This window comes from Arvicola amphibius, chromosome 6, assembly GCF_903992535.2.
Source record: "Arvicola amphibius chromosome 6, mArvAmp1.2, whole genome shotgun sequence".
NCBI classification, from domain to species: domain Eukaryota; kingdom Metazoa; phylum Chordata; class Mammalia; order Rodentia; family Cricetidae; genus Arvicola; species Arvicola amphibius.
Window position 1 is genome coordinate 84770506 of NC_052052.2, and position 23103 is coordinate 84793608.

The window sequence follows — 23103 nt, forward strand, 5'->3', positions numbered from 1 at the left end:
GCCGGTCCTACAGACAGTTCCAGGACAGCCAGGGCTTCATAGAGAAACCCGTTCTGAAAAAAAACAAATACAACCAAAAACCCAAAGCAAGCAAACCAAACCAACTCAAACAAAACCAGTGCTCTGAACCACTGAGTCATCTCTCCAGCCCCATGTCAAACACTTTTATCCACACAATCTTTTCTTTTTTTTTAAGATTTATTTATTTATTATGTATACAACATTCTGCCTCCATGTATGCCAGAGGAGGGTGCCAGATCTCATTACAGATGGTTGTAAGCCACCATGTGGTTGCTGGGCATTGAACTCAGGACCTTTGGAAGAGCAGCCAGTGTTCTCAACCACTGAGCCATCTCTCCAGCCTCCCATACAACCATTTCTAAGTTTTCTTCTACTCAAGGATGTACTCTATAAAATGAGAAAGTATATCAAGAAAAATAGTTGGGTGTGGTGGTTCATACCTTAATTCCAACTCTTGGGACAGGGTGCATGTGTGCAGAAACAGGCAGAGTTTTGTGTGTTTATGGGCAGCTTGGTCTGCACGATGACATTTTGAGGGGTTTTATTGTCTTTTGTTTTTTCACTAAAAATCAAAAAATAATAAAAGTCAATAGATTTATAAGGTTTGAATAGATATCAGAGTATGACATACTCAATAATAAAGAAATAGTTACAGGTCAGAGTCTGGGAGAGGAATTACTGCCACAAAGGAAACTAAACCAAACAGAACAGAAATCTCAGCTGACTCTACAGCTCAATATACAGCATATTTGCCTACCATGCATGAAACTAGGCATGGAGGCATGTAGCTGGAATTTCAGCACCTGAGAGCAGGTACAGTAGATCACAAATCATTCCAGCTACCTACTGAGCTCATGGCCAACCTGCACTATACTAGATCCTTCCTTGCCTTAAAAAACAAAAACAGAGCTGGTGTCACCAAGCCTAATGACCTGAGTTCCATCCCTGAGACCCACATAGTGGAAAGAACTGACTCCCAAAGGGAGCTGTGATGTGTCTGTGCATTGTACACACAGACACAAATATAAGTTAAAAAATTAAAAATACTCCTTTCAGCAATCTATTAACGGACATGTAATTGTACTACAAAACATGGATAGCACGAAGTATAACTCATTTGTTGCAGAAAGAAGTACAGCTAACTCTGCAACTTCCAGAGAAAGAATTATGTCGACAATGCAAAACCAAACAGTAGCACAGTGTTATATTGTACACAGAAGTTAATTCAAGAAAACGGAAAGGGACTCTGGTGGCACAAAAGAATGGGGCAGAGATTGCTATTTTTCATTTTAACAGACTTTAAGACAAATACGTGAATTATTATTTTGATGAAAATTAAAATTCAGTTAAAAATGGAGTCACAGACTCAAACCCAAGTCCTGCTAGCAGTAATTATTAATGGCGTCTATTACTTACCACCCTGTATAGTTGATTGCGTTTAACTCAATAGCATCCCAGGAGAGCTTAAAGGCTCGTTTGCTTCTTTCATCGCGCTGCAGAACGGCTAGGGCTAGGAAGTAATCATAAACATCTCTAACTGGAGACAGGACACACAAGTACCACGGTTTAAAATCCACTGTACTTACACACATATATTATCTGCAGGTGCATCATTTATACCAGGAAGCAAACACAGTCAAACAGGTGGGTGGCTGGGATGTTTTATTATTATATTATTAATTTCTTGAGATGATGTCTCACGTATACCAGGCTAGATTAAACTTGCTATATAACTAAGGCTGGCTTTGACTCCTAATCTTCCTGCTTCCCAGGAGCTAGGGTTATAGCTGTGTACCATGTCAGCAGAGGCAAATGACAGTGAGTGCCACTCTGACAATACTCAGTGTCACAGACACAACACATGAGCTATGGAAGTCTAATCATGCTTACCACATGTATTATAGGTTAATGCCAAACTAACTCTCTCAAATACGTAAAATTCATGTTATGACTGCTCTAAGTCTTCTTAATGGTTATATGGTTCAAGCTTTATTTTTAATCTATTTCTCTGCACAGGTGGTTTCCTTGATCTTGATGGTTCAAAACAGGTGCATATTTTTACAGCTGATATTCTTGGTGCTAACTATGAGCCAAACACTGTCATGTGTATGTAAGAAATTCACTCTCTCTGGAACACTTGCTTTCTCTGTCCTCATTTACATTTCTCTATGGGTATCGACTACAGAGAGGTTAAATGATGTTTATGGATAGAGATCCAGTAAAATGAACATGCCAGAATTTAAGCCAGGTAGTTGAACTCCAAAGTCTCTGCTCTTAATCCTTGGCACATAATAAAAAAAAGAGTTATTTTTATTTTTATTTAGTGACTGTGTGTACTCAGGTATCCAGGGGTGCCAGAAGAGGGTGCCTGAGTCCCTGGAGCTGGAGTTACAGGTGGTTCTGGAGTTACAGGTGGTTCTGGAGTTACAGGTGGTTCTGAGCTGCTTCGTGAGGGTGCTGAGAAAGAACTCAGGCCCTTCCTTTACTCTTGTCTGCATGGCATCTCCTTAGCACCTCCCTTATGCCATATGCTAGAGCGAGGCCAGAACACGTATTAGAAGTGGCACTCAGGGGCTGAAGCCACGGCTCAGCAGTTCAGAGGACCTCGGTTTTGCCCTCAGCACTCACATGACAGCTCACAACCCTCTGCAATTCCAGTTCCAGAGGTTTCTATGCCATCTTCTGGCCTCTATGGACACTTGCATGTATATGGTGCACAGACACACATGCAGACAGAAACAGTCATTGGTATAAAAGTAAATCTTAAAAGAAAAACAACTTTAGCATAAGTTTATAAGACTTGACTACTTTCTAATTTTTACAGCTGTATCGCACTGCTTTCCAAAAATGTCAGCATCTGAGAACTACTACGTGCCGTTATAATGGATGGAGCTAAGACAGCTTCAACTGTAGACAGCACTTTATTTCTAGGTCTATATAGGCCCTTACTTTATTTTCATTTTCAGTTCATATTTTTTAATATTGTCTCTTCATTCTAGTCTAAGAGTTCCTTACCAAATTCTGATTAGCAATTCTGCTTTCTATAACGTATCTTTTCCCATAATGTTGTTTGCTTTTTAACTCAAGGTTCTGCAACTGTGTAAGTTTTAAACTTTGGTATATTTACCTTCCAATTTTTGATAAGTTTAATTTATTTTCAACTCGACAACCACTAGGGTTATCTAGGAAGCAGGAACTTCAACTGAGAAAATACCTCCGCCCAGTACTCAGAAGGCAGAGGAAGGTGGATCTCCGTGAATTCAAGGCCTGATTTCACAATAAGTTCTAGGTCAGCCAGAGCTAATGTGAGACTCGGTCTCCCTCCTGTCCCCAAGAAACCTTACAAATCTGAGAAGGTTTGGGGGTTACATTTCTCATCACTAGTGAGGGAGACATTTTTGTGTATTTCTATTTCTTCTAAAAATATTATGTGAGATATTTCAGAAAACATTTTCATATAATTACATACTCTGAAATTTTCCTTAATATCGAGTATTTTATATCTAATCTCATAATATTTGCATTACAATAAAAATGTAAGTAGCATTTTCTTTGCTTATCCTGTTTACAGAGGGTTGAGAATGTCTGTTGCTGTCTTCTGGGGATCAAATCCAGGACCCTGTATATACTCTGTAGGCAATGCTCTACAGAGCTACACTCTCACCCAAGCTGACTCTCTTATACTTGCATAGAACTTATTTTTGTCTCAGAACATTAATTCATCTTTACTTACAAGCTCATTAAGATATGAGATAAATTATGCTTTTATCTAAATGCATAGCCAAGAGGATCAACCTATTGATGAAAGCATGAAACATGTTTTTCAATCACACAGTAAGGCCTCATAGATACTGATGACTTACTTCAGTGCTTACCCCTTCTGATTTCTATACCAGTATGGCATGTTAACTGTTTGGTACTACATTTTCATTTCATATACAGCAACCCCCATACCATTGTTCTTCCTTTTCAAACAGTTCTTACCATAACTTAATAATCAGTAAGTAAATAAATGCATGCTTTTTGCAAAACGGAATGATCTTAGAAAACAAAGTATTAACTGAAAGAAAAAATATACACACATCTGAACATAAAAACACATAAAATTACAAAAACAGCATTTCATTTCATCTATATATACTTTCCTAGAAGAATAATCAACATTTGCATGACTTCCCACTTACAAAACAGGTCAACCGAGGCTAACACTACACAGCTAAAATACATCTTAAAATGCTGGTACTTGAGCAACTAAAGCTGATTTTAAATAAAACAGTAACTCATTTGTTATGTTCTAAATGCAAATTAAAGCACAACCATACAATAGCTATTATGTATTATAATGTAACATTTAGTACTTAGAATATTTCTATTCCTTCAACAAAGTGTTAAGACAAGTAACAAAGAAAATAACATTAACTCACCAAAAGTAATTCAGATTCTCATTAAAGAAAAATCTCTGTTTTTCATGCTATATGGTTGTAAATTTAAACTTTGTTAGAAGTTTAATTTACAGAGATTTTCCTAATAAACACAAACTTACATTTCTCACTGTAAATGATCTGGACCACTGGATTAGGGCCGTTATTCTGTGGTACTGGGTTTATATCAGCCCATTCTGCCCTGTCCCTGAAAACAGACATGTTCCCCATACTTATACTCAAAACGTGTTAGAAGAAAAACAATTCTAGTGTTGTTGTATTTTTTACTGGCAACAATCACTCATTCAAATTAGTAACTTACCGTAATGACTGGATTCTTCCAGGCCCACCTCTGCCACTTTGTTTTACATATTAAACTCTTAAACACAAAATGGAAACTATCTTTGAATTAAGAAAAATAAGGGTAAGAGGAAGGAGAGATGGTTCAGCAGTTAAAAGTACTTGTTGCTTTTGCAAAGGGCCCGAGTTCAGTTCGAAGCACCCCCATGAAGACTTGAAATTATAATTCTAGTTCCAGAAAATCTGATGCCTTTCTTTGACCTTCAAGGGCTCTTGCAGGCACAGGAATACAGCCATACACATAAAAATAAAATATGTATTTGTTTTACAAGAATTAACGAATCAAGCTACACTTCCTGGTCTTCTGGCTGGGGCTATTCTCCCTGGCTACTGCCTCTCTCTTTCTACCCCACCCAACTTGCACCCAGAAAAACTGTCCCTTCTTCCTCCCCTCTTAGGGTTCATAACATCTCCAGCTCAGCCTAATCAGGACGCTGCGACTGGGTAGGGAGTGCAACCTGAGTGCTGGAGATTCTTTGTTTCAATAGCCTGCCTGCAGCAAGGATCCCTGGCCAGCAAGGACACCTGATCTTATTACAAGAAGATACATCCAGGAGATGAGTGATTTCCTGATACCTCGGCAGCAGCCCAGGAGACTGAGCACAGCCACTTCCTAACACCCTACATTTCCTGGTCTTCCAGCTGGGGCTACTCTCCCTGGCTACTGCCTCTTTCTTCCTACCCCACCCACCTTGCACCCAGAAAAACCAGTCCCTTCTTCCTCCCCTCTAACGGTTCATAATATCTCCAGCTCAGCCCAATCTGGGTGCTGGGACTGGGTAGGGAGTGCAAACGGGCAGGCTGTAGTTTCTTTGTTTCAATAGCCTGCCTGCAGCAAGGTAGGCCCTTTGTCTGTGAGCTTTTTGGCAAGCAAGGACACTTGATCCTGTAAAAGAAGATCCATAGAGGAGCATTTGGAAGAAGAGATGGGCAGGTGCCAATACCAGAATTCCTCCAACAATCTGAAAAACAACATGAAATCACCAGAACCCAGCAATGTTACAACAGGAGGATTTGAACACCTCAATCAAGAAGAAGTAGAAAAAAAATTTTTATGAAAGTGATAGAGGCCCTTAAACAGGAGGTGAAAAACTCCCTTAAAGAAATGAATGAAAAGAATAACAAAAAGTTTGAAGAATTGAGTAAATCCGTAAATGATATCCTAGGAAACCAAGGAAAAACAATCAAACAGATAATGGAAACAGTTCAAGACTTGAAAACTGAAATGGAGGCAAGGAAGAAAACACAAACCGAGGGCCGGCTGGATATGGAAAATCTAGATAAACGAATAGAGACTACAGTAACAAGCATAACCAACAGAATACAAGAGATAGAAGAAAGAATCTCAGATTCTGAAGACACCATAGAGAAAATAAGTGCACTGATCAAAGAAAACAGAAAATCAAACAAATTCTCATCACAAAACATTCAGGAAATCTGGAACACAATAAAAAGACCAAACCTAAGAATAATAGGGGTAGAAGGAGAAGAAATACAGCTCAGATCCAGAAGTTATATTTAATAAAATTATAGAAGAAAACTTTCCCAACCTAAAGAAAGATATTCCTATGAAGGTTCAAGAAGCATACAGAACTCTGAATAGACTGGATCAAAAAAAAAGAAAACCATCCCCTCGCCATATAATAATCAAAACACAAAACATACAGAATAAAGAAAGAATATTAAGAGCTGCAAAGGAAAAAGGTAAGTAACTTATAAAGGTAAACCTATCAGACTTACACCTGACTTCTCTATGGAAACCATGAAAGCCAGAAGGTCCTGGATAGATGTACTGCAGAAACTAAGAGACCATGGATGCAAGCCCAGACTACTATATCCAGCCAAGCTTTTGTTCACTATAAATGGAGAAAACAAAATTTTCCAGGATAAAAACAAATTTAAACAATATGTAGCCACAAATCCAGCCTTACAGAAAGTAAATAGAAGGAAAATCACAAACCAAGGAGTCCAACAATGCCCACAATAACTCAGACATCTAGCAACCCTTCACCAGCACATCTCAAAGAAGGGAAACACACAATCTCTACTACCAAAAAATCCCAAAAATGACAACCAGAGTTAACAACCACTGGCCATTAATAACACTTAATATCAATGGACTCAATTCACCTATAAAAAGGCACAGGCTAAGAGACTGAATACAAAAACAGGATCCAACATTCTGCTGTTTACAAGAAACACACCTCAACCACAGAGACAGACATTTACTCAGAGTAAAGGGTTGGGAAAGGTTTATCAAGCAAATGGACCTAAGAAACAAGCCGGTGTGGCCATACTAATTTCTAACAAAGTTGACTTCAAACTAAAATCAATCAGAAGAGATGGAAAGGGACATTTTATACTCATAACAGGAAAAATCCATCAGAATGAAGTCTCAATTCTGAATATCTATGCTCCTAATATAAAAGCACACACTTATGTAAAAGAAACATTACTAGAACTCAAGGCAGCCATCAAACCACACACACGAATAGTAGGAGACTTCAACACTCCTCTCTCACCAATGGACAGGTCAATCAGACAGAAACCTAACAGAGAATTAAAAGACTTAATGTAGGCAATGAACCAAATTGACTTAACAGACATCTGTAGAACATCCCACCCAAATAGGAAAGAATATACCATCTTCTCTGCGGCTCATGGAACCTTTTTGAAAATTGACCACATACTCGGTAATAAAGCAAACTTCCACAGTTACAAAAAAAATTAGTAACCACCTGTGTCTCATTGGATCACCATGGATTAAAATTAGAATTCAACAACAATGCCACCCCCAGAAAGCCCACAAACTCATGGAAACTGAACAGTCAACTACTGAACCACACCTAGGTCAAGGAAGAAATAAAGAAAGAAATTAAAGTCTTACTTGAATTCAATGAAAATAAAGACACAACATACTCAAACCTATGGGACACTATGAAAGCAGTGCTAAGAGGAAGGTTTATAGCACTAAGTGCCCACTTAAAGAAAACGGAGAAAGCACTCATTGGAGACTTAACAGCATACCTGAAAGCACTAGAAAAAAAAGAAGCAGACTCACCTAGGAGGAGTAGAAGACTGGAAATAATCAAACTGAAGGCAGAAATCAACAAAATAGAAACACAGAAAACAATCCAAAGAATCAATGAAACAAGAAGCTGGTTCTTGGAGAAAATCAACAAGATTGACAAACCCCAAGCCAAACTAATCAAACGGCAGAGAGAGAAAAGCAAATTAATAAGATCAGAAATGAAAAGGGGGACATAACCACAGACACAGAGGAAATTCAGAGAATCATTAGATCTTACTACAAAAGGCTGTATGCCACAAAATTTGAAAAAGTAAAAGAAATGGACATTTTTTTAGATAAGTACCATATACCAAAGTTAAACCAGGACCAAGTGAACAACCTAAATAGTCCTGTTAGTTGCGAAGAATTAGAAACTGTTATCAAAAACCTCCCTACCAAAAAAAGCCCAGAACCAGACGGTTTCAATGCAGAATTCTACCAGAACTTCCAAGAAGACATAATACCTATACTCCTTAAGGTATTTCATAATATAGAAACAGAAGAGTCATTGCCAAATTCCTTTTACGAAGCTACAGTCACCCTGATACCTAAATCACACAAAGACTCAACCAAGAAAGAGAATTACAGGCCAATCTCACTCATGAACATTGACGCAAAAATTCTCAATAAAATACTGGCAATCTGAATCCAAGAACACATTAGAAAAATTATCCACTACGATCCAGTAGGCTCATCCCAGAGATGCAGGGCTGGTTCAACATACAAAAATCTATCAATGCAATCCATCATATAAATAAACTGAAGGAAAAAACCATATGGTCATCTCATTAGATGCTTAAAAAGCACTTGACAAAATTCAACACTCCTTTATGATAAAGGTCTTGGAGAGATTAGGGATACAAGGATCATTCCTAAATATAATAAAGGCTATTTACAGCAAGCCAACAGCTAACATCAAATTAAATGCAGAGAAACTCAAGGCCATCCCACTAAATTCAGGAACACGACAAGGCTGCCCACTCTCTCCTTATTTCTTCAACATAATGCTTGAAGTTCCAGCAATAGCAATAAGACAACATAAGTGGATCAAGGGGATTCAAATTGGAAAGGAAGAAGTTAAACTTTCGTTATTTGCAGATGATATGATAGTGTACATAAGCGACCCCAAAAACTCCACCAAAGAACTCCTACAGCTGATAAACTCCTTTAGTAATGTGGCAGGATACAAGATCAACTCCAAAAAAAATCAGTTGCCCTCCTATACACAAAAGGATAAAGAAGCAGAGAGGGAAATCAGAGAAGTATCACCTTTCACAATAGCCACAAATAGCATAAAATATCTTGGGGTAACTCTAACCAAGTAAGTGAAAGATCTATTTGACAAGAACTTTAAGTCTTTGAAGAAAGAAATTGAAGAGGATACCAGAAAATGGAAGGATCTCCCTTGTGCTTGGATTGGGAGGATCAACATAGTAAAAATGGCAATTCTACCAAAGGCAATCTATAGATTCAATGCAATCCCCATCAAGGTCCCATCTAAATTCTTCACAGATCTTGAGAGGACAATAATCAACTTTATATGGAAAAACATGAAACCCTGGATAGCCAAAACAATTCTATATAATAAAGGAACTTCTGGAGGCATTACCATCCCTGACTTCAAACTCTATTACAGAGCTACAGTATTGAAAACAGCTTGGTATTGGCATAAAAACAGAGAAGTTGACCAATGGAATAGAATAGAAGACCTGGATATTAACTCACAAACCTATGAACACCTGATTTTTGATAAAGGAGCTAAAAGTACACAATGGAAGAAAGAGGGCATCTTCAACAAATGGTGCTGGCATAACTGGATGTCAACCTGTAGAAGAATGAAAGTAGATCCATATCTATCACCATGCACAAAACTCAAGTCCAAATGGATTAAAGACCTCAATATTAATCTGAGCACACTGAACCTGTTAGAGGAGAAAGTGGGAAGTACTCTTCAACATATGGGCACAGGAGACCGCTTCCTACATATAACCCTAGCAGCACAGACATAAAGGGCAAAATTGAATAAATGGGACCTCCTGAAGCTGAGCAGCTTCTGTAAAGCAAAGGACACTGTCACTAAGACACAAAGGCAGCCTACCGACTGGGAAAAGATCTTCACCAACCCCGCAACAGACAAAGGTCTGATCTCCAAAATATATAAGGAACTCAAAAGACTAGACTTTAAAATGCTAATTAATCCAATTAAAGAATGGGGCACTGAACTGAACAGAGAATTCTCAACAGAAGAAGTTCAAATGGCCAAAAGACACTTAAGGTCATGCTCAACCTCCTTAGTGATCAGGGAAATGCAAATCAAAACAACTTTGAGATACCATCTTACACCTGTCAGAATGGCTAAAATAAAAAACACCAATGATAGCCTTTGCTGGAGAGGTTGTGGGGTAAGGGGTACACTCATCCTTTGCTGGTGGGAATGCAAACATGTGCAACCACTTTGGAAAGCAGTCTGGCGGTTTCTCATGAAATTCGGGATCAACCTACTCCAGGACCCAGCAATTACACTCTTGGGAATATACCCAAGAGATGCCCTATCATATTACAAAAGCATTTGTTCAACTATGTTCATAGCAGCATTATTTGTAATAGTCAGAACCTGGAAACAACCTAGATGCCCTTCAGTGGAACAATGGATGAAGAAACTGTGGAATATATACATATTAGAGTACTACTCAGCGATACAAAACAATGACATCTTGAATTTTGCATGCAAATAGATGGAAATAGAAAACACTATTCTGAGTGAGGTAACCCAGACCCAAAAAGATGAACATGGGATGTACTCACTCATAATTGGTTTCGAGCCATAAATAAAGGACATCGAGCCTATAATTCGTGATCCTAGAGAAGATAAATAAGAATGTGAACCCAAAGCAAAACAGATAGTTATCCTCCTGGATGTTGGAAGTAGTGAAGATTGCCGGGCAAAAATTGGGAACTTGGGGGCGGGGTGGGATGGGGGTAAGGGGAGGTGGGGAGAGAAAAGTGTGAAGGGGAAAATGGGGAGAGCTTGGGTGAACAGGATGGTTCGGATATAGGAAGGGTGGATATGGGAGCAGGGAAGTATATATCTTAATTAAGGGAGCCATTTTAGGGTTGCCAAAAGACTTGACTCTAGAGGGGTTCTCAGGTATCCAGGGAGATGCCCCCAGCTAGTTCCTTGGGCAGCTAAGGAGAGGGAGCCGGAAAAGGCCAGATCCTATAGTTATACTGATGAATATCTTGCATATCACCATAGAACCTTCATCTGGCGATGGATGGAGGTAGAGACAGAGCCACACATTGGTACACCGGACTGAGCTCCCAAGATCCAAATGAGGAGCAGAAGGAGGGAGAACATGAGCAAGGAAGTCAGGACTGCGAGGGGTGCTCCCACCCACCGCGATGGTGGGGCTGATCTAATCGGAGCTCACCAAGGCCAGCTAGACTGGAACTGAAAAAGCACAGGATAAAACTGCACTCCCTGAACATGGTGGACAATGAGGGCTGTTGAGAAGCCAAGGACAATGGCACTGGATTTGGATCCTACTACACATACTGGCTTTGCGGGTGGTGGGGGCACTAGCCTGTTTGGATGCTCACCTTCCTAGACCTGGATGGAGTGGGTAGGAACTTGGACTTCCCACATGGCAGGGAACCCTTACTGCTTTTCGGACAGGAGAGGGAGTGGGAGTGGAGGGGCGTAAGGGGGAGGTAAATGGGAGGCGGGGAGGAGGCGGAAATTTAAAAAAAAATTCCCAATCAAGCCAAATCAAAACAAGCCGAATTAAGAAATGTCCAGGTTTGGTGGAATATCTGTGCTCTCCGGTGGCGAAACCGGGAAGCCTCTGGAGAGACCATGGACCATGTGCCCGCAGGAAGTAGCAGCATTTGAGTCTACGCCCTTTGTACACAAAGAGAGCTTAAGTGTTTGTCATAATTACCATTCCAATTTTCTGTCACCCCTATAGCCAAAGAGTCTGGAATGTTAGGTTGGGAGCGCAGGTCCCAGTCCCTTGCATCTATCCCAGCCCCCAGGCCTGGTCTGGACTTCAAATCCCAGCAGGCCAGGTCCTGACCCCTACCTGGGGGTGGGGTCAGGACCACTCCCCAGGGTACTTAAGTGATCCCCCAAAAGAAGAATAAGTCATCTCCCTTTCTCCCTGGGGGGGTCGCATTCCTGTGGCTTCCTGGTTCCCTCCTCGGGGCCTCCCGAGAGCACAGATCTTCCACTGAATCTGGATTTTCTTAAAAAAAAAGAATTAACGAATCAACAATTTCAAATGTATGGTGTGGCAAAATGTAGTCTTCCCGAAAGTATCCAAGTTTTAACTTAACAACCAGTCTCAAGCATTCATTTAGTAAGATTTTGGAGTTAGTATTTTTAAAACCTCGAATTTAACTAGGATATTTTGTACTCAAAGCAGTGCTGTGTATATATCTCAAGAGGTAGAATTCATGTACAAAGTCCTAGGTGTGGTATCCCAACACACACACACACACACACACACACACACACACACACACACACACACCAAACTAAGTACCAATAGTTATTGTATACCAGAGGGGTGGCTCCAGTGGACACTGGCAGAGTGAGGACACTAACACTAACAAGACAGTTTGATAAGGGACTCTTTACAAGTAAGAATATACCTTTCAAACTCTGTGGGAAATTCAACACATTCAATAAAACTAAAAAAAAATAAGTAAAGGTTTTAACTTGCCTTTTTCAATTGTTCAGCAAAAAATTAGGGACACTGGAAATATATACAACACAATTAGTATTGCATGGGATTCAGACAACATGTATCCTTTCTAAATCCATTAAATGGTAGTGGAAGTTGATTGTGTGCTAGGCAATGAAGCATTGCTCATACATTTTACAAAATGGCAGTGGTAAAACCTGTCACCCTTGGATCATAACTTTCTTTCTAGAAAATTAGAAAAATCAGCCACCTAATCTAAGCCGCTCTCCTCTACAGGAAAATCAAAGCATACAACACTCTCAAAATATGTTTTTCTAGTATTTATGTCCTAGACACATCTGTACATAAAGCACAAAATGTACACGGCTCTGTACTAATAAAGCTTTCCTTCTAGTGGAGAGGCCAATAATAAGTATAAAATCTAAGTAAGTTTGCTAACTTAGAGAAAAACGAAGCAGAACGATGGCTAGAGAGTCCAACATACATTGCCTGAATGTAGTGAAGATCACCATGGAAGATCACATGATGTAGGTGTGTCTTCTAGCTATCTGATGATTTCATTGGGTAATTAATAAAGAAACTGCTTGGCGTCACAGGTTAGAACATAGGTGGGTGGAGTAGACAGAACAGGAAAAAGGAAGTGAGGTAGATGGCTCAGGCAGAGACCACAGGCAATCGCCATGCCTTGCCTCTCTGGGGCAGACTGCCGTGCCTCTCCTCAGGGAGCCAGATGCCATGAATCCAGCCACCAGGTCAGAAATGCGGAATCTTTCCCGGTGAGACACCACTTCATGGTGCTACACAGATTATTAGAAATGGGTTAACCATGATGTGAGAATTAGACAATAACAGGCTGAAACTAATGGGCCAGGCAGTATTTAAATGAATACAGTTTGTGTGTTGTTATTTCAGGTTTTAAGCTAGCCAGGCAGCCAAGAGCCTGGCGGGAATGCAGCCCGCCGCTCCTCACTACAAAATGGCGCCCACATGGATAACTGAATCCACAGAAAGCTTGAGAAAGCTTGGGAAAGAATAAAGCATGGCTTCTTGGTAGCAGGAATTTCTAGGGTCTGCTCTGCTTGCTAGAGGCTAGCAAGTGCTCTCATCTAAGAGAGGCTTCCTGACTCAGTTTTAGCTGCAAAACCCTGCAGCTCTTTTAAGAGGTCCTGCCACAAAACACTTAAACAGTGTTAATGAAAAGTTGAATGCATGCTTTTCGGTTTTCAGCCGTAGCAGGAAAAAAGCTGTGCCTTTTTAAAATGCTGGTTTTCTGGGCCATCCTGCCAGGGCAAACTCTGACTCTTTCAAGCAGGCGGTCCTGACTATGGAGCTTTTGAGTGTTGTTTAACACTGTTGCAGCTTGTTTGCTGGCAGGGACCTTGAAACGCATAGAGTTATGGCAATAAAAATGGCTACAGCCAGTACCTCTGCCATGAGGCTGGAAAGTTAAGGAATGGGCTGGATCCAGCCACCAAAGTCACGGCTTTAGTCCTCCCGAGATTGTTTAGTAAATTAAAGACTCATTTCGAGGCCAGCCGGGTCTACAAGAGCTAGTTCCAGGACAGGCTCTAGAAACTACAGGGAAACCCTGTCTCGAAAAACAAAACAAAACAAAACAAAAAACCAAAAAAAAAAAAAGACTCATGTGGTCACAAAAAGAGAGATATATAGTAAAAGAAAGATTCAAAGTCGAAGAAAATGTCTAAATGGTTTACTACGTATTAAAAATAAATGAAGGCTAAAGGTTAAAGTTATTAAAAGTAAAAAAGAAAAAAAAGGAAGTAGTTTCCTGTGGAAATACACATCTTTAATTCCAACACTTGGGAGGTAGAGGCAGATTAACCTCTGTGACTTCAAGGTATGGTAGCAAATGCCTTTAATCCCTATGCCTGGGAGGCAGAGACAGACGGATCTCTGAGAGTTCAAGGACAGCCTGGTCAACAGACTTATTCCAGGTCAAAGATGTACAGAGAACCTGTCTCAAAAAATAAAAGTAAAAATAAACGAAATAGAGGTTAAAATAAAGCCACACAAAGACGGGAAATACACAGAGAATCTTGATGCTGTATACTATTATACTCTCTTTGAATTGTTTGAATGCTGAGGAAGGAGCAACAGATGCTAAAAGATATTTGTTTCTAAATGCTGCTGAACTTATCCAAGACAGATATTTTGAAAATACCTTGACTTCAGGATTTGGATCTAAGGATATGATACTTTGGAAAAAAGATTCTTCTTTTGTTTTTACAGAAAATGAGACCCTATGGATAGCTTCTATAATATGGTATTATAGATCATGCCCTCCTGAAAGGTTGCTGTGAACACCTTCAGAAAATTACTTCACCCAACTGATGACTGAGATGAACCTGGCACACAGGTTATACCATGAAAGACCTAAATAACAGCGCCCCCATTCAGCAGGAAGCAGTTTGGAGAGAAATAACTACGTCCACATTCCCAGATATTGCTTATAAATGTTCTTTTACATTTAAAGGGGGATATGATATAGATATGAATAATTTACATTGGTATAAATTTTTGCTGTGTTGATATAAATTTAAGGTCAATTTTGTTATATGTATATGTATTTCTGCTATTGATTAATGTATTGTGATTGTGTAGTTCATTTTAAAAATGTAATGTATAATTAGGAAATATAGGTTGCTAATGGCTAATCATCGATAATAGTAAAGCTTGTAGTCATCTTAGTTAGATTTTCTAGATATATAGAGATATATTTCAGTTATATAGGGATTCTTCATATCTTTCAAAGATTACAGAACATGGCATTTAAGATGTTTTAATAACTTAGGGTTTTTCATGACAATTAGACATGTCTGCTCCTGGAAGCACCAATCTCCTTCAAGAAGACGATGGGCATCGAAGAGGCTCCTTATTGAGTTTGATAGTCATTTGGGCAAGAAACTGCCCTTGCTTAGACTGTTGGCATAAACTGGACACAAAGAACCCGCAGAAAGAGGACTGCTGAACTTTTCTAAAGGTGAGATGATTTTTTTCGGGGTTCCTAATTCATGAAAGAGTCTGCGAGACATTCTGCAGGACACAGCAGATACTGACTGAACTGCCTTTGAAATTTCCTGCTTCATGGAAATGTCTGCTGGAAACTATGGGCCTGTAGGCCACAGATGGATGCCCCAACGGTACAGAGAAACTTTGGGTGACTGTCCAGGCAGCGAGATGTCTCTGTGATTTCTAGAGTTTTGTAAGTTGCTTACTTCTCATTTACTTAGGTAATATATCCTTCTGGAGTCTTTGATGGAGTTGAAGAATAGATAGATAGTTATAGTTGTTTTCCTTTGTTATAATAAAAGATAAAATAGATATAAATACTCTAACTGTAATTCTTACTTGATAACTGTTTTGTTATATGTAATTTTGCTATGTTAAAGTTAAAGCCTTTTTTGTTGTTTAAACAGAAAAAGGGGAAATGATGTAGGTGTGTCTTCTAGCTATCTGAGGATTTCATTGGTTAATTAATAAAGAAACTGCTTGGCCTCATAGGTTAGAACATAGGTGGGTGGAGTAGACAGAACAGGAAAAAGGAAGTGAGGTAGATGGCTCAGGCAGATGCCTCAGGCTATCGCCATGCCTCTCCTCTCTGAGCCAGTCACCCTGAAGCCAGCCACCAGGTCAGATGCAATGAAGCTCCAACCCAAGATGGACGTAGGCTAGAATCTTCCCAGTAAGGCACCACTTCGTGGTGCTACACAGATTATTAGATATGGGTTAATCAAGATGTGAGTAAGAGGCTGGAACTAATGGGCCAGGCAGTGTTTAAAAGAATACAGTTTGTGTGTTCTTCTTTCGGGACATAAGCTAGCCAGGGCGGCCTGGAGCAGGGTGCCGGGCGGGATGAAAAGCAGGCCTGCCCGCAGCACCTCACTACAATCACACCTACCTGTGTGATCAAAGCACAGAGAGAACTATGATCATGTTCACTACAGTTCATTGGTACAAGAAGAGTGGAAGTGAACTCACCAACATTTGCCCCATGACGGTCTGTGCAGAAAGCAACAATTCTATACGATTATGAAAACTCTTTGAAAGTAAAGTCTTCTTAAAGGATTACGCTCGATCCTCCCTAGTGAGAATAGTTTCTGTGAGCAAGAAAAAGGAATGGCCAATGAGCTGCAGTTCAAGAGGAAGGAGTTCTCTTTAGGTTGAGGTGGCTCTTCATGGTATTAGTCAGAAATCAATTTACTTTACCCAATCCAGGAAATGAACACGAAGAAGACTAAACATTTCCTGGAGCAGTCAACTAAAGAGATGTCTGCATGTTACACACACACACACTCACACACACACACACAAAATCACATACAGTTAGTTCATTTAAAATTTAATTTATAAAAGAAAAGATGCTAGTAACCATGGCATTCCTTTTTTGAATGGAGAAGGAAAAGAGAGGAGAGAGGTGGTGAACTGTTTCCAGAGCTGGAGGGATTGCTCAGTGGTTAAGAACACTTGCTGCTCTTTTAGAGGACCTGAGGTTGGTTCCCAGCAGTTACATTGGGTGACTCACAACCACCTGTAATTCCAGTGTCAGAGCACGCAACACGCGTCGTGTGTGTGTGGAAAGTTTATTTGAAAAATAAAGTCAGATATTTAGCCACAATATTTTGTCAGTCTGCTTCTGCTTAAGTTGTTGTAATTATATTATTTTCACTTCCTTAACTTTCACCATTTAAGATTTTCAACAATAAGATGGCAACTAAGCCATCTTTCTCCTTAGTATTCTGCCACCAGCACATACTGTATCACAGGGCTGGTGAGGAGGCTCGGTGGGTGGGTCTAAGGTACTGGCCACCAAGCCTAATGACCTGTTGACCTCACCCACCCACATGGTGGAAGGAGAGAACTGATTCTCATCTATGTCCTCTGACTTCCAAGTGTGCCCTGTGTTACACTACATAAGTGTAATTTTAAAACGTGCAAGACGAACTAGCAATATGGCTCCTTTGGTAGAGTGATGGCCTAGCACGTACAATGCCCTGGCTTTGAACCCCAGCACCACACCAACCTGGCACAGTAGCATATGCTTGTAACTCTAACACTTGGGGGGTCAGCCGAAGTTTTATCAAGGTCATCCCTGGCTCTACAACAGGGCTGGGGAAGACCTTGTATCAAAAAAGAAAGAAAGGGGCTGGAGAGATGGTTCACAGGTTAAAAGCACTGATTGCTCTTCCAGAGGTCCTGAGTTCAATTCCCAGCAACCACATGGTGGCTCATAACCATCTGTAATGAGATCTGGTGCCCTCTTCCGACCTGCAGGAATACAAGCAAAACACTATATACATAATAAATATATCTTTAAAAAAAAGAAAGGAAGGAAGAAATGTTAAAAAAAAAAAAAAAGAACGCCAGACATAGTGGTGCATACTTTTTATCCCAGTCCTTGAAAGACAGAGGCAGATCTCTAAAAATTCCAGGCTAGCCTGGTCTACATGATGAGATCTAGACCAACCAGAGCTAAACAGTAAGACCTGTCTAAACAAATTAAAAAGGAAAGAAGAAAGGGATGGAGGAAGAAGGGAAGCAAAACAAACAATACAAAAACAGGCTAAGGAGACAGAACAGAGAGTTCTCAAAAGAAGAGCCGTGAATAGTATGTTTAAGGAGGGCAACATCATTAGCCATGAAAGAGATGTAATTTAAAACTGCTGTGATTGAACCTGCTGTGAGAGTCCATCTCCAGTGCAAATGGCTATCCTCAAGAAAACAACAACACATTCTGAATAGGGCACGGACAAGGAGAAACATTAATTCATGGCGCACACACAGACACACACACACACAGCGAGCGAGAGAGGAGGAAGACTCTGTTACAGTCTATATCCTAGAGTTTGGAGACCCTATGCTTCCTTCCACTTACTCCAGGGTTTCAACTACCAGCTCATAGCCCTCGTTCTCCACTTTTTAGTATCTGCTCTTCTACCTGTCTATACTCAGTTCTCGGGGCTTCATTTTCCTCTGGTAAGAAGCCCCGCAGCTCCAGGCGCGCACGGTCCTCCTAGCCTCCTCCAGTCTCTTCACCCGTCTCCTGCCCGGGCCCGGAGTGGCGAGCCACCAGGAGTGCAGCAGCTTACAGCAGCCCTGAATTAGCGAGGTGCTGTTTTATCCTGGAAGTTTCTTACGTCTTATGAACGTTTGCTCTGCACACAACGCTCCCAAAACCCCATATACGCGGTGGTTTCCACTCTTAGCCACGAAATGAGCAGGTTTTTTTGTTTTTGTTTTTAAGAAATAACGTAAAACCTAGAGGAAAGCAAATGACAGACCTAGTGCACGGCTTCCCTCAAACCCTGGCTCTCTGGGCCGCGCTCCGCTTTTCTGGCCTTAAAGCGGGCAGGCTCCAAGTGCCTGATTCACAAGCAAGAGGTGGACCCCAACAAAAGGCCTTTACCACTTTAAGAAGGCAGGGCCGGGCGGCAACTCTCAGAACAGTTGCTATTCTCGCGAGAGCCGCCAAAGGGGTAGCGAAGGCAGCCTCTGGGGCAGGTCCCGGTCCTGGAGTGGCTGCAAGCGCCACCACGGCTGAGGAGGGAGAGACGGAGCCGGTGGGTGGCCGCCGCGGCTGGAGGGGTCAGTCTGCTGCTCCGGGAGCGGAACCCAGCTCTGGAGAGGCTGAGAGTGGGTAAGGCATCTGCAGCCCGCGAGAGCGCGACCCCTCGTGCCCGCCCTGCCCCGCGTGCCCGCCCCGCCCCGCTCCTCTCCTCGTGCCCGCCCTGCCCCGCGTGCCCGCCCCGCCCCGCTCCTCTCCTCGTGCCCACCCCGCCTCACGCCCGCCCCGCTCCTCGTGCTTGCCCAGCTCCTCGTGCGTGCCCCACCGCGCCCCTTGTGCCCGCCCCGCCCCGCCCCACTTGCCTGCCCCGCCCCGTTTCGCCCCGCCCCTCGTGCAAACCCGGGGCTTAATGATCCCGCCCTCCGGACCCAGGCCCTGAGCCCAAAGGCTTGGCCTGCGCGGTGCCCTCTGCAACCCCGCTCTGAACTACGCCTCAGACCTCGTTTCCATCCGCACCCGTGTGAGCCAAGCCTATTTCCCTCTCTCCCGCCCTTGCAATCCTCCTGCCTCTCCTAATCCTAGTTCCTGAAATAGCGCAGGAAGGGCATCTCCCGTCGGTACCGGTGTGGAAGGAGTCTCAGTCCTTCTGAAAGCCCTGGGAAACACAGATCCTTGTGACTCTTTCACTAGGACTGTCTCTAAGCCCTGTATGCGTCTGTAAGGACCCATTAGGCTGCACTGTGCTTGCCTTGACTATATCCCTTCTAATGTTCGGATTATTTCCCTGGGCATCCAGTCCAGCACAGGCTGAGACTGGGAAGTCCATCCGTATTTGCTTCCTCGGTTTTTGTTTGTTGTTTGCTGGTTTCGGAGTAGGTATTTTGAAGTTTGTTTATCTTGAAATCTCTTACTTTGTTTATAGGGATGTAAGTGGTCTGGAGATAGAATCTTCTAATGGGAAAGATACTCTAGTAAGTATTATTTTACCGCTTTGAAAGACAAGCTAGATTTTTTTTTAATATTTATTTATTTATTATGTGTACAGCATTCCTTCCATGTATGCCTGCAGGCCAGAAGAGGGCACCAGACCTCATTACAGATGGTTGTGAGCCACCATATGGTTGCTGGGAATTGAACTCAGGACCTTTGGAAGAGCAGGCAATGCTCTTAACCTCTGAGCCATCTCTCCAGCCCGACAAGCTAGATTTTGTTTTAAGATTTTTAATCTAATTTTAAAAAATGTAGTCAGCCAACCCATTTGATTCTCTTCTTGTCCCGTGCCTCCAGAAAGGTGCTGGCTATACTTCAGAAGCGATGGATACCCAGGTGGTCTCTGTGGATGAAGAAAATGGTCGACAACTGGGAGGTGGAGTTGCAGTGTGGAATATGTACGAAATGGTTTACCGCTGATACCTTCGGAATAGACACATTGTGAGTACATTTCATGTTTCTTTTTTTTTAAGATTTATTTATGTACACAGTGTCCTTCTGCCTACATGTATGGCAGCAGGCCAGAAGAGGCCACCAGATCTCATTGGCTCCTCTTCCAGAGGATGGGCTTTGATTCCCAGCATCCATGTGGCAGCTCACAGTGGTCAGGGAACTCCAGCTATAGGGGATCCACTACCCTCTTCTGACTTTTTTGTCGCTGTTGTTGTTGGTTTTTCAAGACAGGGTTTCTCTGTGTTGCTTTGAAGCCTGTCCTGGAACTCACTCTGTAGACCAGGCTGGCTGGAACTCACAGAGATCTGCCTGCCTCTGCCTCCTGAGTGCTGGGATTAAAGGCGTGCCCGACCACCGCCCGGCCCCTCTTCTGACTTTTGCAAGGCCCTGCATACAAGTTATGCACAGACATAAAAGGCAAAACCAAAACAAAACAAAAACCCATAATTGCAAAATAATTTGAAGGGTTGGCGTGGGAGACTTGGAAGGAGGGAAGAAAGGGAAATTATGTAATCATATTATAATCTCAAACAATTGAAAGGCATTTTTCAAAATACCAAAGGAAAAGAATTTTCTTTGACATATTCAACAGTTGCTTCAGTTTGTAGATCGGTGGGTAGTATATTGTGCTCACCCTAACCCCTGTTTAGTGACCAGTATGCTGACTGAAGAGTTATTGTCATTTAGTGTATATTTAAGTATTGAGAGCAGTGCCCTATTAGGCATGCCCTTGCTTTTAAACTTAAAGTGATTGGGAAATAAGACTATATAACTAGAAGAGATTATATGATCAGATCTGAGACAAATTTTTAATGTATATTTAATTTTACTTTAGGTTTGATATTTACATTGGTAAAGCCTGTTGTTACAAAAATTTGAAGGTGTAGCATACAGTCCAGTAGTAGTGTACTCGGCCACTGTGTGCAGAACCCTGGATGGATCACCATCATCATAAAGACATTTTTTTAATTTCTCAAGAACACTGAACTAATTTGTATGTGTGTTTATGCCTAACGCATACTTTGTTTCCTTTCTAATTGCTTATAATCTACCCCTATATAAGTATTTTATACTTCTGTCAGGAAAGCAAAAAAACAAACAAAAAAAACCCTTGTACCTAAACATGTATTTAGTCAAAGCATCTATTCTGGAGAAATAAAATCATATTATGACTCAGATTGAGTCTCCTCCTCTATGGAATTGCTCAGTAGCTAGTAGGTGAATATTTTTGACTCAGTGTGAATAACCATTAAGTTGATGGCTCTCTAACTGTGTGTAGCTCTGGCTGGCCTGGAGCACCCTTTGTAGACCAAGTTGGTTTTAAGATTGTAGAAATCTGGGGCTGGAGAGATAGCTTGATGATTAAGAGCATTGTGTGCTCTTCCAGAAGACCCAGATTCAATTCCCAGCTCCCACGTGGCAGTTCACAACTGTAACTCCTGTTGCAGCAGATTGGACCGTCTTGATGAGGACATAATTTTATAAGAGGTATCAGACTTGCTCAGGGCCAGAAAAAACACTTAACAGTTCTAAGGGGAAGGGAAGAATAGCATCTGCTCCCATTTTTCTCATGACAGAAAAGTTAGAAAAGATCACTAGTGGAAAGCTGGGGGAAAGTGTTGTATGCAGAGAAGCCAATCAGCTGGTGAATCCTAAAATAGAAAATACCTTATTTCCTTCATTCTCCCTCACTCTTTCCAGATGTTAAGCTCTCACACAATCCCAAGTCCGTCACCATGCGACAGTTCTGGTGCTTCCTTGTTAGGAGCCAGGGTTATCCAAGGATATTTCGAAAGTCCCCATAAAAGGACAAAGATAATAATAGTTCTATGTCCTTGTTCAAGGACAGACTTTGCAAAGACTGGGCTGGGTCTGCAGCTGGAGCCTCTAAGGAGTTGAGGATTTTGTTCCTGGAAATCTGATTCCCCCCCAAAAAAAGTCTACAGTTATCAATTCCACAACCAGTGTGTGCTCTGTCTGTGATGCACTCCAGATAGCTTGTGTTCCTTTTGTGAAACATTGCTTGATTCTTTTCCAGCTGACATCCTCCATTGTGTGATAGCTATCTGCTGACTCTGTCCCATTTTTCCCCTATATATAAAAGATGTTGCACTTGTTAATAGATTTGCTTAGCAGAATCCATTAACTCATATAAGACCTCCTGTTCCCAACTTTCCTGTATTCCTTATTTTCTCATTCTCGGGCCCCCTCTTGGTAGGACCCTGTCACTGAAGAACCACATGTTGGTTCAGGTCACATCCTCTTTCCTGATTGTAAAGTAGCAGAATGATATTATCAGAGGGACAGTTTTCTATGTCAGAAGCTCAAAAGTACTGGGTCTGAAATGCGTGACTTCGCAGTTCTCCAGGACAGATCCAGAAACCAATCACAGTGCTATATACATAGCACATGAGTTAAGTACATTGATTTATGGAAAGGTCAGGGTTTTTTTGTTTGTTTAATTTTTAACATAAGAGCACCTGGGAAGTAGAGGAAAAAAGGGATAAGAAATTTTAAGCCAAGTCTATATATTCCTAGTTAACATAAGCTAAGCCAAGT

General features: G+C 41.4%; 2 long non-coding RNA genes across 2 annotated transcripts; one reads left to right on the plus strand and one right to left on the minus strand.

Annotated features, from left to right (window-relative positions):
- Positions 1–261: 261 nt before the first annotated feature.
- Positions 262–18894, minus strand: LOC119816907. The gene is made up of 5 exons (XR_005285844.1): positions 18535–18894; positions 16578–16696; positions 10678–10731; positions 1438–1531; positions 262–583 (listed from the first exon to the last, which is right to left on the minus strand). It is a non-coding gene; the product is annotated as an uncharacterized LOC119816907 (long non-coding RNA).
- A 188-nt stretch (positions 18895–19082) lies between these two features.
- Positions 19083–21684, plus strand: LOC121677244. Its single transcript, XR_006020843.1, has 4 exons — positions 19083–19233; positions 20024–20072; positions 20389–20532; positions 21380–21684. It is a non-coding gene; the product is annotated as an uncharacterized LOC121677244 (long non-coding RNA).
- The last annotated feature ends 1419 nt before the right edge of the window (positions 21685–23103 follow it).